This window comes from Eschscholzia californica, unplaced genomic scaffold (assembly GCF_041429995.1).
Source record: "Eschscholzia californica isolate CP2 unplaced genomic scaffold, dmEscCali1.0.p SCAF_1, whole genome shotgun sequence".
NCBI lineage: Eukaryota > Viridiplantae > Streptophyta > Magnoliopsida > Ranunculales > Papaveraceae > Eschscholzia > Eschscholzia californica.
In genome coordinates, this window is record NW_028238198.1 from 74,710,712 (window position 1) to 74,723,858 (window position 13,147).

Consider the following 13,147-nt stretch of genomic DNA (forward strand, 5'->3'; position numbering starts at 1 on the left):
GTTGCATTGGAGATGCTCTAAGTTATTTTAAGTTTTTAGAGTGTTGTTGTAGAGATGTTATTTGAATTGAGTATCTCAATATTGACATGTAGGCAAGAAACTCTCAACTGAGCCTCGACGCGTAGAACAATTTGAACTTCTTTTTGAGTTTTGCATTGGAGACGCTCTTAAAAAAGTAAGCATACTCTCACACTGCATCGGGTTAGAGCCTCAGAGCCCTTGTCGGGATTTCGGGTCGGTTCTAGTCTGAGGCCTGACTCTAGATTTCGGACAGGTTCCAGTTTGAGGTTTTGCTTAAGATCTCAGACTAAACAGTCTAAAACCTTTCCTATGGTCTCAGATGGTCCAGTCAGAGACCCCTCGGGCCAGTTCAAGATCTGAGTGATTCGAAATTTTCAAAAATCGAGAACTAATTACTACTTACAAGTCACTCGAGATCAACCTAAAATCCATGACAACCATTTTTCAAGGATTTAACTACTTTAAAAAAAGTCGATCAAAAGATAAAAAAAAATTAGAATTGGTTTGAAATTGTGATCTTTTGAAGCTTTTATAATCTATTTCTTCAGTGAACGAACTAATGATGATGCCCATCAAAGGAACACGAAGAAATCTAAGATTTTTCATGAAGATTTTGTAAAAAAAAGTGAAGTGAAAGAAAATATTTATGTTTTTCTACAAAGAATGAAAAGAGTAATAAAGCATATTTTTACAAAAAATAAATAAGTAAAATGAAATATATATATATATTCTTTTATTTGTTTAAAATTATTCTAGTTTTTTGTTGCGAATTTACAAGTTCCTCCCAATAAAACCAATCACAACAAACCACAAGAACTTGTTATTTACACAATTGCCTTACTTCTTAATTCTAGAGACGAAGTCCTCGTTCTCTTTACAAAAAGGTCAGCATTTTGAAGAAACAAGAAAGAAAGTCGGTTATAATTTTATTAAAGTAAGTTTTGTCATTCGAGGTAACAAAACTTCGTCTTTTATTTAACCCATCTTTGGTCATCACCTTTGGCTACTATCTTCTGCTACCATCTTCGATCATCACCACGACACCATCACCATTTTATCTCTGTTCTTTCTCTTTTCTCTTTCTTTCCTTTCTTCTCCCTCCACTCTTCCCACTGCTCCATTTATCTTTTCTCTCACTCTCTCTCTCTCTTCGAACATATAAAGAGAGGGAATAAGAGAATAACGAGAGGAGGAAGAAATTAAGGAAGGGGGAGGATATATAACTAGAGGTGGTGATGAAGAAGATGTCCTTCGACCAAAGATGCGTACGGGAAATTTGTCGGATATGACAATTGATGAAGAAGATCATCAAGTCCGAACGATTAAGGGGTCGTAGTGTTTAGGTAGAAACTAACTACGATCTTCTTATTACAAAGTAATTCGCGGCTAACTTCGACCGGATCCTACATCGGGTTACACAAAAGAATGTCTATTTGATCGGATGATATTCAAATGGGACTTTTAGGAAACCTAATTAGGGTTGGGCTCTAACTTAGGACTCTATGTAAGGTCTCTTAGGGACTTGAATAAGGTGTGAAATTTCTCAAGAAGCTTTCAACCCCTACAACATCAAGTAGAGAGAGAAAGAGAGATAATTCCCAAGTTGTCTAACTAGTCATAAAGAAGAAGGTGTTCTTCATATGAAACCACTATTGGAGTTCTAGCTAGCTACAAAGTGGGAGATCTAATTGATCATTCGGGTGTCTTGAGTAGAGGAACAACACTTGGAGCTATTGGTTTTCGCATTTGGTGGGAGGTTGGAGAGAATATTTAACGATTAAGGTAATCTTAAACTCTTAGTTAATTATTAGCTTATGCATGATGATCTTGGGACCTACTAGTGTTAGACATGAGATGTCTGAGATTCCTCTTAGAACACTAGGTGACACCACAACCTTACAGTGGCGTCGGAGCCTCTTGCACATAGCTAATTTTTGCTAAGTTTCGGACTAATCCATGATTGATTAGATAGATAGTCATGTCTAAAAGTGTTTTAGGCCTCAATTTGATGATTTTGAATGTGATTTAAAAGTTATCAAATTGATTTTCAAAGTTGATGATTGAAAAGAGTTTCAAAAGATTCGATTTTGATTTATTTCGGTATTGAAAAGTGTTTTCAAAAGAATTGTTCTTCATTGATTATTAGTACTCGTTTGAAACAATTTTTTTGGGTTTTAGAAGTTTCTAAATTGCTGGGGACAACAGCTTTCGAAGAAAAAATAAAATTAAAAGTTGCAAGGATATGCAACTTAAGAAGTTGCTAAAAACTGGTAGGGAAGCGTCCGTCCAGCCGCATGCAAGTCTCGGCCGTGCTGGCTGAGACCGTTTCAGAATTAGAATCTGGAACGTGCAAACGCGGTTCATGGTCGCGTCTGGGACGCGACAAGGTCAACCGAGACCGTCTGGGACGTGCAAACTAGTACCTTTAGACCACCCTAATAAGACACCCCTACGACCAAATAAAATACAAGACAAGCATGAACAACAGGTCGTGGGTGTTATGAATTCATAAAGAAACCAATCTTCAATTCACTAAACACGTAAAACAATTCATGTTTCTTTTTAACCATGAGACACTCGGATCATGATTGTATTTGTTTGCGGGGCATTTGCCTAATTTTGGCTAAAAACACCAATATTTACTCAAAATTAATTTAAATCGGGAAGGCCCAATGACTAATGAAAGGGGTTGGGAGCCCTTGGGGGAGCCTAACTCGGGGGTTTCCCTAGAGGGGTAATTTCTAAAAAGGTCAAAATAATATTGAAAATGAGTAGAAAAGCACAAAACATTTGAAAATTATTATTCAGGTCAAAAAGTGTTTAAATACTAAAATACCCTTTTTTGTCATTTTGTGTAACTAAATTCTTTTATTTTTCTTTAAACTTTAAATCGATATAACTTTTGTTTGAGATGTCGGATTTCTATAAAAATTATATATTTAGAAATGATTTTTCATTGGCTTTCTAACAAGATCCATTTTCAATACTTTTTTTTTTTGTTTTTTTAAAAACCCAGAAAAAAACGGTGTTTTTTTCCTTTACGTTTTTCTGCAAACGTGTTTGCAACAAGCTGTTATGTAAACGTGTTTGCAACAATCTGTTCTGCAAACGTGTTTCCAACAATATATTCTGCAAACGTGTTTGCATCAATCTGATCTGCAAACATGTGCTTGCATAATGTAAACTGCAAACATGTGCTTGCATAATGTATATCTGCAAATATATATTTGCATAATGTAAAACTGCAGACAATATTCCCAAACTTAATTTGCAAGTTTTGTAGAATATAATCTTGAGTTGCATATCTTGCAAACTGGATTTGCAAATCAAAAATATAAAACTAAGAGTATGTGTTTAAGAAATCTTGAGTTTAGAATTGATTTCATCATTCATCATATAAATCTCATGAAGAGATTATGTGGTCCACTTTAAGAGCATACCTTCAAAATTCTTATTGTTTTCTACTTTCAGATCAAATGTTTAATGAACATCTAGATATATCCAATTTTTGAGACATGGCATTATAACACACTTGCCTCGTCTTCCCGTGGTTTGAATTTCATCATCTTCTTAATCTTTCCCTACCACACTTAGGTCCAAAAATATTGAAGTCAGAAAACATACAGTCAAAAATACCCTTTGTCATTTTGTGTAACTAATTTTTTATTTTTTTTTCTTTAAATTTTAAATTTATATAACTTTTTCTTGAGATGTCGGATTTCTATGAAACTTATATATTTAGAAAGGATTTTTCATTAGCTTTCTAACGAGATTCGCATTCGATACCTTTTTCGAAAAAAAATCAGAAAAATCGGCGCTTTTTTCTGACCGTTTTTTTGCAAATTGGGTTTGCACTTTTTTTTTTACAATTTGCAATTTTTTTTTTGCAAACTAAATTTGCAATTTTTCTTCTGCAAACTGAGTTTGTATTATTTCTTCTGCAACTCGAATTTGCATTTTGCAAACTGAACTCGCGTTCTGCAAACTGAACTCGCGTTCTGAAAACTAAATTTGCAATTTTTCTTCTGCAAACTGAGTTTGCATTATTTCTCTTGCAACCCGAATTTGCAATTGCAATATTGCGAACTCAGTTTCAACTTGCGTTTTGCAAACTGAACTTGCACAAGTTTATAACTGCAATTTGGATCTGGTTCTAAAATGTTATTGGAGAAGAAGAAGAAAAATCGAATAAGAAGAAGATTCGAAGAAGACTAAGAAGTAGAACACAAAGACAATCAGAAAAAAAAAAGTGTGTTCTATTAATAAAATTTTCTCTCGTTCATTCGACCTTTCGTAGAAGAAAATCTCAATTCCTAAAGACATACTTCAATTGGAAACTGAATTCCATAATAAGGAACATAGCCCAAGGATCAAAGATATATCTAAGAGTGATAAAGGTAACAACTTAATGAAAACAGGTGGTATAATCAATAATGGTGAGAATGGGAATTCTACTCCCCTGAACCCTCCCCTCCAACTATAAATCCATAAGTCAAGCAAGATAAAAGGAATTTTTTTCCAAAAAAAGTAAAAACCCTATCATCACAAAGCATCAATTTCACTTCAAAAAAACTAAATCTTTAACAAGTAACAAATCAAAATTTCCTTTATCAACAGTAGTAACACAACAGTGAAATATGTAAGTATAACTTCTGCAAGTCTATTTCTTGTTCTTCTTTGTTGCCTTTGTCTCTTGATCCATCAAGATTTAAACTAATATCACCTCTACCACAAAAACTGAAACAAGCATAAAATTGATATGTACATAGGGCAAAATGTTTGCTTTTTTCCAGAGAGAAGGTGTGTTCTACAGTTTACTAACTTAGTGGGAATGTAGGAGAAGCTGGGGAGATTGAAACTGAAAGGTGAGCAGTAGAGAGAGAAACTTATTTCACTGATGGTGAACAGAGAACGAGTTCATGAGGTGATGAGGAACCCAATAAATCGATTTCACTGAAGAGTTATGATCGGTAAAAACGTCCATGATTCTGATTATCTTCTTTCTAAATTATAACTTTCATCTTAAAAACAAAAAATCAATGATTGATGAAGAAGAAGAAGAAGATGCATCGAAGAAGAAGAATAGAGAAAAAGTTGTAAAAGCCCTAATATTTCTGGTTTTTCTAGAGTGAGAAAGTTTAATGGGTAAGGGTAATTTAGGAAGGAAAAAATTAGAAAATGACCTGATTGATAATTATGTATATTATTTTGAACTTTCTGTATCATTACCCATGATATTCCGGGAATTTTTAGTGTATAGAGAAATATGCAGGCTTTTTTAGTTATTATAATAATATTTTCAACTCAAAGAGTCATTTTCCCTTCCCTAGACCCACAACCCTATCATCTTTGTTGAACATCACTTTACCCCTCCTTTTTGCATCATCTGTGTGTTACCTTTAGCCTAGTTGTTTCATAACACACATGGAATATCTAAACAATAGGTTAACAAGATATCTTACAAAAGTATTTTTGTAGGAATATGTGGGTGCCTAATGTACATTTCTTAATAAGCTATAGCACTGTTATAGGTGGTGCCTATAGATATATAACAATATCTCAATTGGGTGTATAGTTAAAAGGGAAATTTTAAATGCAATCACCATCTGAAGCGATTTTCTAGAATAGAAAATTGAATTCTTATAAGCGCCCCAGTTTTTGAAATAAGAACTTCATAGGGGCCTAAACGCAGAGGTGCCTAGATTTTATGAACATCAGGCTCGGGGTCGTCTATAGGCGCCTCAATTTTATGCTTAAGGGTAAACATTTTAGAGGTCCCTAAAGGAGTTAAAAGTTGGGACCTGTTGGTGCATGTTCGAAAAATAAATAATTTTTTAATGTGTGTCTACTAGAAGTTGAACCTTTAATCCGTTCACATGATCTAAAATCTTTACCACTAAGTTACAACTTGTGTTTTAATCTGTTTAAAAGATATAATTATTTCGAAAATGACTCACAAAAGCTAAACATTAGGCTCTTGATTATGTTGGCGCCTGTCTGAAATCATTGAATTATTATAAGCACCCCAATTGTTAAATGCATTCACCATTTTGATATATACACTCACATCTAAAGTGTTTGAAATAAAAATTGAATTATTATAAGCACCCCAATTTTTGGAATTTAAAATTTATAGGAGCCTAAACGTGGAGGTTCCTAAATTGTATGAACATCAGGGTATCCATATAGGGAATATGACTCGTTGGATTCAAAAACTTATTATAATAAGTTGGTAGCCCAGGTTCGAATCCCAGAGAAGGTGGAATCTTTGGTTATTTGAATTGGGGTTACTAGGGTGTAAATAATGTTGTTGGGCTTTAGGCCATGTCTTGTTGGGTTATAGGCCCGGTTCTGTTAGTGTTCAGTGGGCGGTTATCGAGCTTATCACATCTATGATGTATCAAGTGCCAAATGTAACGACTTACGTAGATCGTAGTCGACTTCAAAAAAAAAAAAAAAAAAACCGAAAAAGCCATCATCTTTTCATATTAACCAAAAGTTGTCATAATATTATTGATAATGATACATAAGGTTTGGAATAATATAGGTAATTATCGATCAGGTCATTTTCTATTTTTTTTTAGTTCCAAAACTACCCTTTAACTTTAAAACACTCCTATTTCCCTTGTTACAAAAATATACCGTACTTATGTCTTTACTTTTACTTTCTCTTTCTAGAATACCATGACCTTCGTCTTCTTCAACTTCTTCTCCATCAAGTAGTGTACAGTGTTCGATTTGATCCTGAAAGACGACGTTCTCATGGTTGAATTCGTATCTCAACTAATTTAATCACTTTTCTCTACTTATGACTGGTAACTCATTTTCAAATGTATATGGATAAAATGTAAAAAAGTTGCTTGGTAGTTTTTTATTTGCTTCTTAAGCAATTAGGGTTTTTGATTGCCTCTTCAAATAAGTAGGTTTCACTCTTTGTAATTGCAGAACTGGTTTTCGAATGCTTCTTCTTGGAAGTAGTGCCAATTTGGTTACTACCTGCTACTTATTTGTGAAACAATTAGGTTTTCTAATGTCTTTGGTAACCAACCAGTTCTCACAGGGGATGTAAGAATGCTTAATTAGCTTGAGAAAAATAAAGTGTGTGATTACTTTTGCAAGAAACATGGATTCGCATTACTGTGTTTAACCTTAATGAGTTCATTGAAGAAGGCAAGAAGAGTAACTAACCCTAATTTAGTCTACTTCTTAAGGAAGAATTTCAATTTCCGATTTTTATTTTATTTCTTTGATGTTGAATGTGGATTTGTTGAATGTAGACGTAAGTTGTTCGATGAAATGTTTGAAAGAGATGTGATTCATTGAACTTCTTTCATTGTGCTTATGCCCAAAAAAAGAGAAATGGAAAGGGCTGTTTAGTTGCTTGGAATAGACCTCCATGAAAAATCATATGGGCTGTTTACTATTGATACTGATTCTTCTCTGCCATGCTTACTAATACACTCAATTTGAAGCCACTATTTGAAGAGATAGGAAAAAATCTCCAAAAAGGTGAGTATTGAATCATTATTCAGTCCCATTGTTGATTTTTGTTATTGTTCATGAATGCGCTAGTAATTGTAAATTGAAATGATCAACTAAATATTCTACCTACTTCTAAAAAAATATTCTTTTATTATTGATGAGTGATGTCCAATATGACTACAAAGGTAATTGTTTGTGCGTTTGTCTTAGTCCGTCTATTCTAATTCAGCAGTGTGTAAAGTCCTTGAGTGTCTTAGTCCGTCTATTCTAATTCAGCAGTGTGTAAAGTCCTTGAGTATGTTGATGCAGAAACTCACAGTGCAAATTGAACAATGGAGGAAAGTTGCTGATGCAGCAGCAACTGTACTGTCCGGAGTAGATATGAAAGGGAGAGTTGCTGAGAGATGTGGGTCAACGGACAAACAACTCTTTGATGTTGGATTTTTGGTTTCCACCCTTTACCATTAACACACGATGATTTTGAAGATGGATTTGACAGTGGAAAAAAGAAAGGCTCTGGAATTCGAATGTTCGACGACTTAAGCAACTTCAGTACCTTAGTGACTGCATTTTTCATTTGTTTCCTATCTCGCTTGCTTCTTTTTAAGGTTCTGAAAATATTTCGCAATAGCATCTCTAGTTTTTATTGTATTGTTCTTATTCGAAGAATGGTACTTTTGTCTATAAGAATTTAGTTTATCAGTATATTTCTTGTTATTTTGTCGAATCGTGAAAACAACTTCGATAGCTTGTTCTTTTGCAGTGAAAATTTTGAATAATTTGATGCATCAACCAATTGAGCTAGATCGAGTGGTTCGAACATCCCAATAGTTTATATTCTCGATTTGCAAATCGAGTTTGCAGGATATGCAAATCGTGTTTGCAATCTATATTTTGCAAACACAGTTTGCAATTTACATTATGCAAACACATGTTTGCAAATCAGATTGTTGCAAACACTTTTGCAGAACAGATTTTTGCAAACACGTATGCATAACAGATTTTTGCAAACACGTTTGCATAATAGATTGTTGCAAACACGTTTGCATAACAGATTGTTGCAAACACGTTTGCAGAAAAACGTAAAGGAAAAAAAACGACGTTTTTTCTGGTTTTTTTTTTTTGAAAAAAAAGTATTGAAAGTGGATCTTGTTAGAAAGCTAATGAAAAATCATTTCTAAATATATAATTTTTATAGAAATGACATCTCAAACAAAAGTTACATCGATTTAAAATTTAAAGAAAAATAAAAAAAAATTAGTTACACAAAATGACAAAAAAGGGTATTTTAGTATTTGCACACTTTTTGACCTAAATAATAATTTTCAAATGTTTTGTGCTTTTCTACTTATTTTCAATATTATTTGGACCTTTTTACAAATTACCTCAATTAATTAATGGTTTTTGTCTTTTGTCCAAGTTGGCAGGACGGTTTATGAGACGGTTCATGTAGACTTATTCTATTGTAAACAAGGTCATGCTAGTGGGTTTTTTTTTCTTTTTTTCTTTTTTGTTGAAGAGAAGATGCATAAAACACTAACTACTAAGTAGAACATGAAATTATCTCCTAGGGATTGTGCCAAGCGCGTTTCAGCTGATTTTTTCAGTTCCATTTGGCCAACAAGTCAGCCATCTTGTTATTTAGTCTCGTCGTGTAAGAGAATATGATGTTGTTTTTTGAGATTAAGGATATCTTCGAGTTGCTTGACTGATTTTCATTAAATTAATTTACCAGCTTCGTGGAGATCACATTGAGATAATCACTTTCTATTTGGAGATGATCAATCCTTAATTGAATCACCCAAAGCATAGCATAACGAATCGCTAAACATTCACATTCTTCCGGGTTTTTGCCTCTGACTGTAACTGATAATGCTGCTACAAAGTTTGCTTTGTCAACATGCATAATACATCTGATTCATGCCATCTCTGTCAGCTTCGTGAAAGATGCATCTACATTAGTTTTGAGGAATGGTGTTGTTGGCGAGATCCACTTCAATTGATTAATAGTTTCGTTACTGTTGCAATATAACATATACAATAATTACCAATAAATTTACCAATCTTGTCTCTAACTGGTAGGCTGGTCGTACAACATTTTCATAGGAAGAGCTTTATTCTATGAGTCGTGTTGATATTCCAGATAAAATTCCAGTTTGCACCCTCATTTTGGTGAGTATATCCTGTCATTATTAGGTTATGGTACATCGAATTGATGGTGTAGTTACCTGATTTCCTTAACGCTCATCTTACTGTATCTTCTTTGTGTTACTGCAGGTGAATACTTGAATGGCATTAGCAATATCATTAGTAAAACACTGACTCATTAGATTTATGTTCCACATGTTACTATGTTTGAGTTGGGCCACCTAATTGAGGTTGACATTTCTGATGTTAGGAATATGAGGGAGGTGATCAGGGTTCCAATAATCATGCTAGATATCAATTTGCGTGCCTTGATTGACATCCCAGAAGATCAGGCGGGAAACTTGGTTGAAGTGTTTACAAATGGATTTCCAAAAACACACTAGAAAATATTTACAACCTTAAACAAAATTTTAAAACCTTTAGTGAGGCTTTTGGCAAAATGATTAACTATACTAAATCCACGATTTTTTTCTCAAAAAACTCTCACCTTAAATTCAAGCGGATGATTATCTGCAATCTTAAAGTTCAGCAATCTTCTTCTCTTGACAAATATCTTGGTACCAACCTTTTCATTGGGGCTAACAAAAAACAAACACTTTCTACCCTTATATCCTAGATTCAAAATAAACTTTCTAAGCGGCAAAAGAATTTCTTATCCCAAGCTGGTCGTTCAGTGTTTATCTCCACAATTGCAGGGGTCGTGGGTTTTGTTGATGTTCATTTTTTTTCCAGTAGCGAGAAAACATAAGCCCCCTAGATAGAGTTTTTCTTTTTTGTTGGCCTCTATTTTATGACTAATTTCTTTTTTGGTTTCATGGGTTGGAGGTAGGGCTGAGAAAACGGTCCGGAACCCCGCGATCCGGCCCGCTCGGCCCGAACCGCGAGAGACCGATGACCGAACCTAACCCGAGCTGGGCGTGCCCGATGTCTCGGGCTTATTGGGTCGGGACTCGGACAGGAGCTCAAATCCGAGTCCCGGCCCGTAAAGCCCGTCCGCTACCCGAGCCCGATGGGAGCCCGATAGATGAGCCCGATATAAACGCCCGATAGGTTGCCCGAAATAGAGCCCGAGATCAAGCCCGAACAGATCCGCGTGTTTTTATTAAATCCAACGGCTGTGATTAAATAATATCTCAGCTGTTGGATTAAATCCACCCACACTATAAATACCCCCTTTTTATTCAGAGACAACCATAAACCTAAACACTACCACCGCCACCTCTCTCTCTTTCCGCCCCCACCTCTCTCTCTTTCCGCCTCCACCTCTCTCTCTTTCCGCCTCTCTCTCTCTTTCCGCCTGCACCTCTCTCTTTCCGCCTCTCTCTCTCTCCCTTTTCCAGAAGTATGAACCCTAAAATACTCCATTATCTTCTGTTACTTACTCCATCATTTGGATAAGCAGCTAATTAGTTTGTCTTTTTTGTTTCTGCAATCAATGGCTTGTGGATATATTGAAAGTTGATATAGTATGTGATTATTATTACGTATTATTATTATTATTTTAGACATTTATCTAACATAGAAATATTGGACTGAGTTATTGAAGCAACTGAGTTGCCTACTAAACTCTTGTATTACTTTTGATTATTGCCTCAGATACACATCTTCTATCCACTGGTGGATATGAAAAGATCCTCCGAGTCTTTGATTTGAACCGTCCAGATGCCTCTCCGAGAGAAGTTGATAAGTCTCCCGGCCCAATCAGAACTGTCGCATGGCTTCATAGTGATCAAGCGATATTAAGTTCGTGTACTGATCTTGGCGGTGTGAGGTATGTCGATGTCATTAAAAACATGTTATTAAACTAGATTTTGTTCAGTTGGACTTTACTAGTAATACCTAAAAATGTGGGTATATATATGATGTAGATATTCATTTTGACATATTCATGTTTGATTTGCTTCAAACATTGGTATGGTAGTGAATTTTGTAAATCTTTCATCCAGTTTAAGTGTTGAAAAGATTTCAAAACTGTTTGGATATGACAGAAAATCCATATTTCGTAATTATTGGGGTTTTTAGTAGCTTAGTTTCAAAAGGACGCAACAACTAACTGATGATTTCGTAGTATGTTGCTATGGACATGATATTCTTCTTTTTTTGTGGCTGTCTATGCTGCTCTTGGGAAGTTGGTTTTTGTAAACCATAGATAAATATAAACTATTTCATAGTGACTTCATCTGAGATATAGTTTCGAGCAGTTCTACTATCGTGTCTCATGTTGTGCTTTAGTTGATTCTGTTGGTTTCGGTATACCGATTCAACGAGTTGACTCAGCGAGTCTATAACCGAATCACTGGTGAAACTGGTTACTACTTTGATTTTATTTGTAAATTAATCAAAAACACTTTCTTTCCAAATTAATGGAGAAAAACTAAGGAATAAAACAACTCAATATCTTTCGTATTTCTAACCGACAATGTCTGTTATCCAGAACAGATGATTCGTAGTCGAATCTCACTATCGATTTAAGATTGGAAAGAGGAATTGTATCCTTCTGTGTTTACTGATTTATTACTTTAAAAAATCAACACACTTCTGATTTGGAAAATCAGAATGTCTTTGATTAAGAAATCAGATAGACTAAAAAGAAAAAGAAAATCGGAGGATTAGAAGAAGAATAATTTTTTAAATCGAGGCGAGGTATTCCTCTTTCCTTAAGACAATTGACGCCCTGTATAGTACCAAACAGTTACCGGCGTTTGTCTCCCAGGATACAATGATTAACCTTTCGATTCAATGGTACTTCGAATCAGAAAGCAGTCGAACTTGAAAATATACTAACCTCTGACTTATGCAAATGGACCAAACTTCTTGCTTATGAAACTCCTTGAAAACTCTGCTAAATCTTTCTCTTAGACACTCTAATATGATCTTCTAACAATGCTTGACACTCTGGAAAAAACGGATTGAAATTTGGAGTTGATTTGGGTCCTATAAATAGGTTTCGAATAGATGCATTCATAAGGGACAGGTCTGTTGGCTTTTAGGGACGCATCTGTTGGAAAGAAACGTGACGGATCACTTCTTAGCAACGGTTTCTGTCGGCAACAATGAGGACCGTCAGATCTCGCTCAAGATCTCGGGAGGAACGCCTGCCATCAGATCTGGCCGTGTCCGCTTTGCGTAAATGGTCCCTAAACCAACTTTTCCTTATTGCGACTTAGTCCCTAAATCAACCAAACATCGATCAAACTTCGGACTTGAATATCTCATTCATCCGGAATTGGATTTGAGTGATTCTTGAGTCTAAACTTAAGAGCTCGACGAGACGAACGCAATGGCATGCTCCGTTTCTGAGTTTGACGACTTTAACCGATCCAAAATCGGCTCCGATTCCAACAGATTCATACATAGTCTACTATGACTACATGGGTACTGACTCTATCTTGTTTAGCTCGTTTGGACTGTTTCTTAAGCATGTTTAATCATCATTCTCTTTCTAACTCTTGCATCATAATCACTCAGTACATTCTAATGAAAAATTATGACCTTG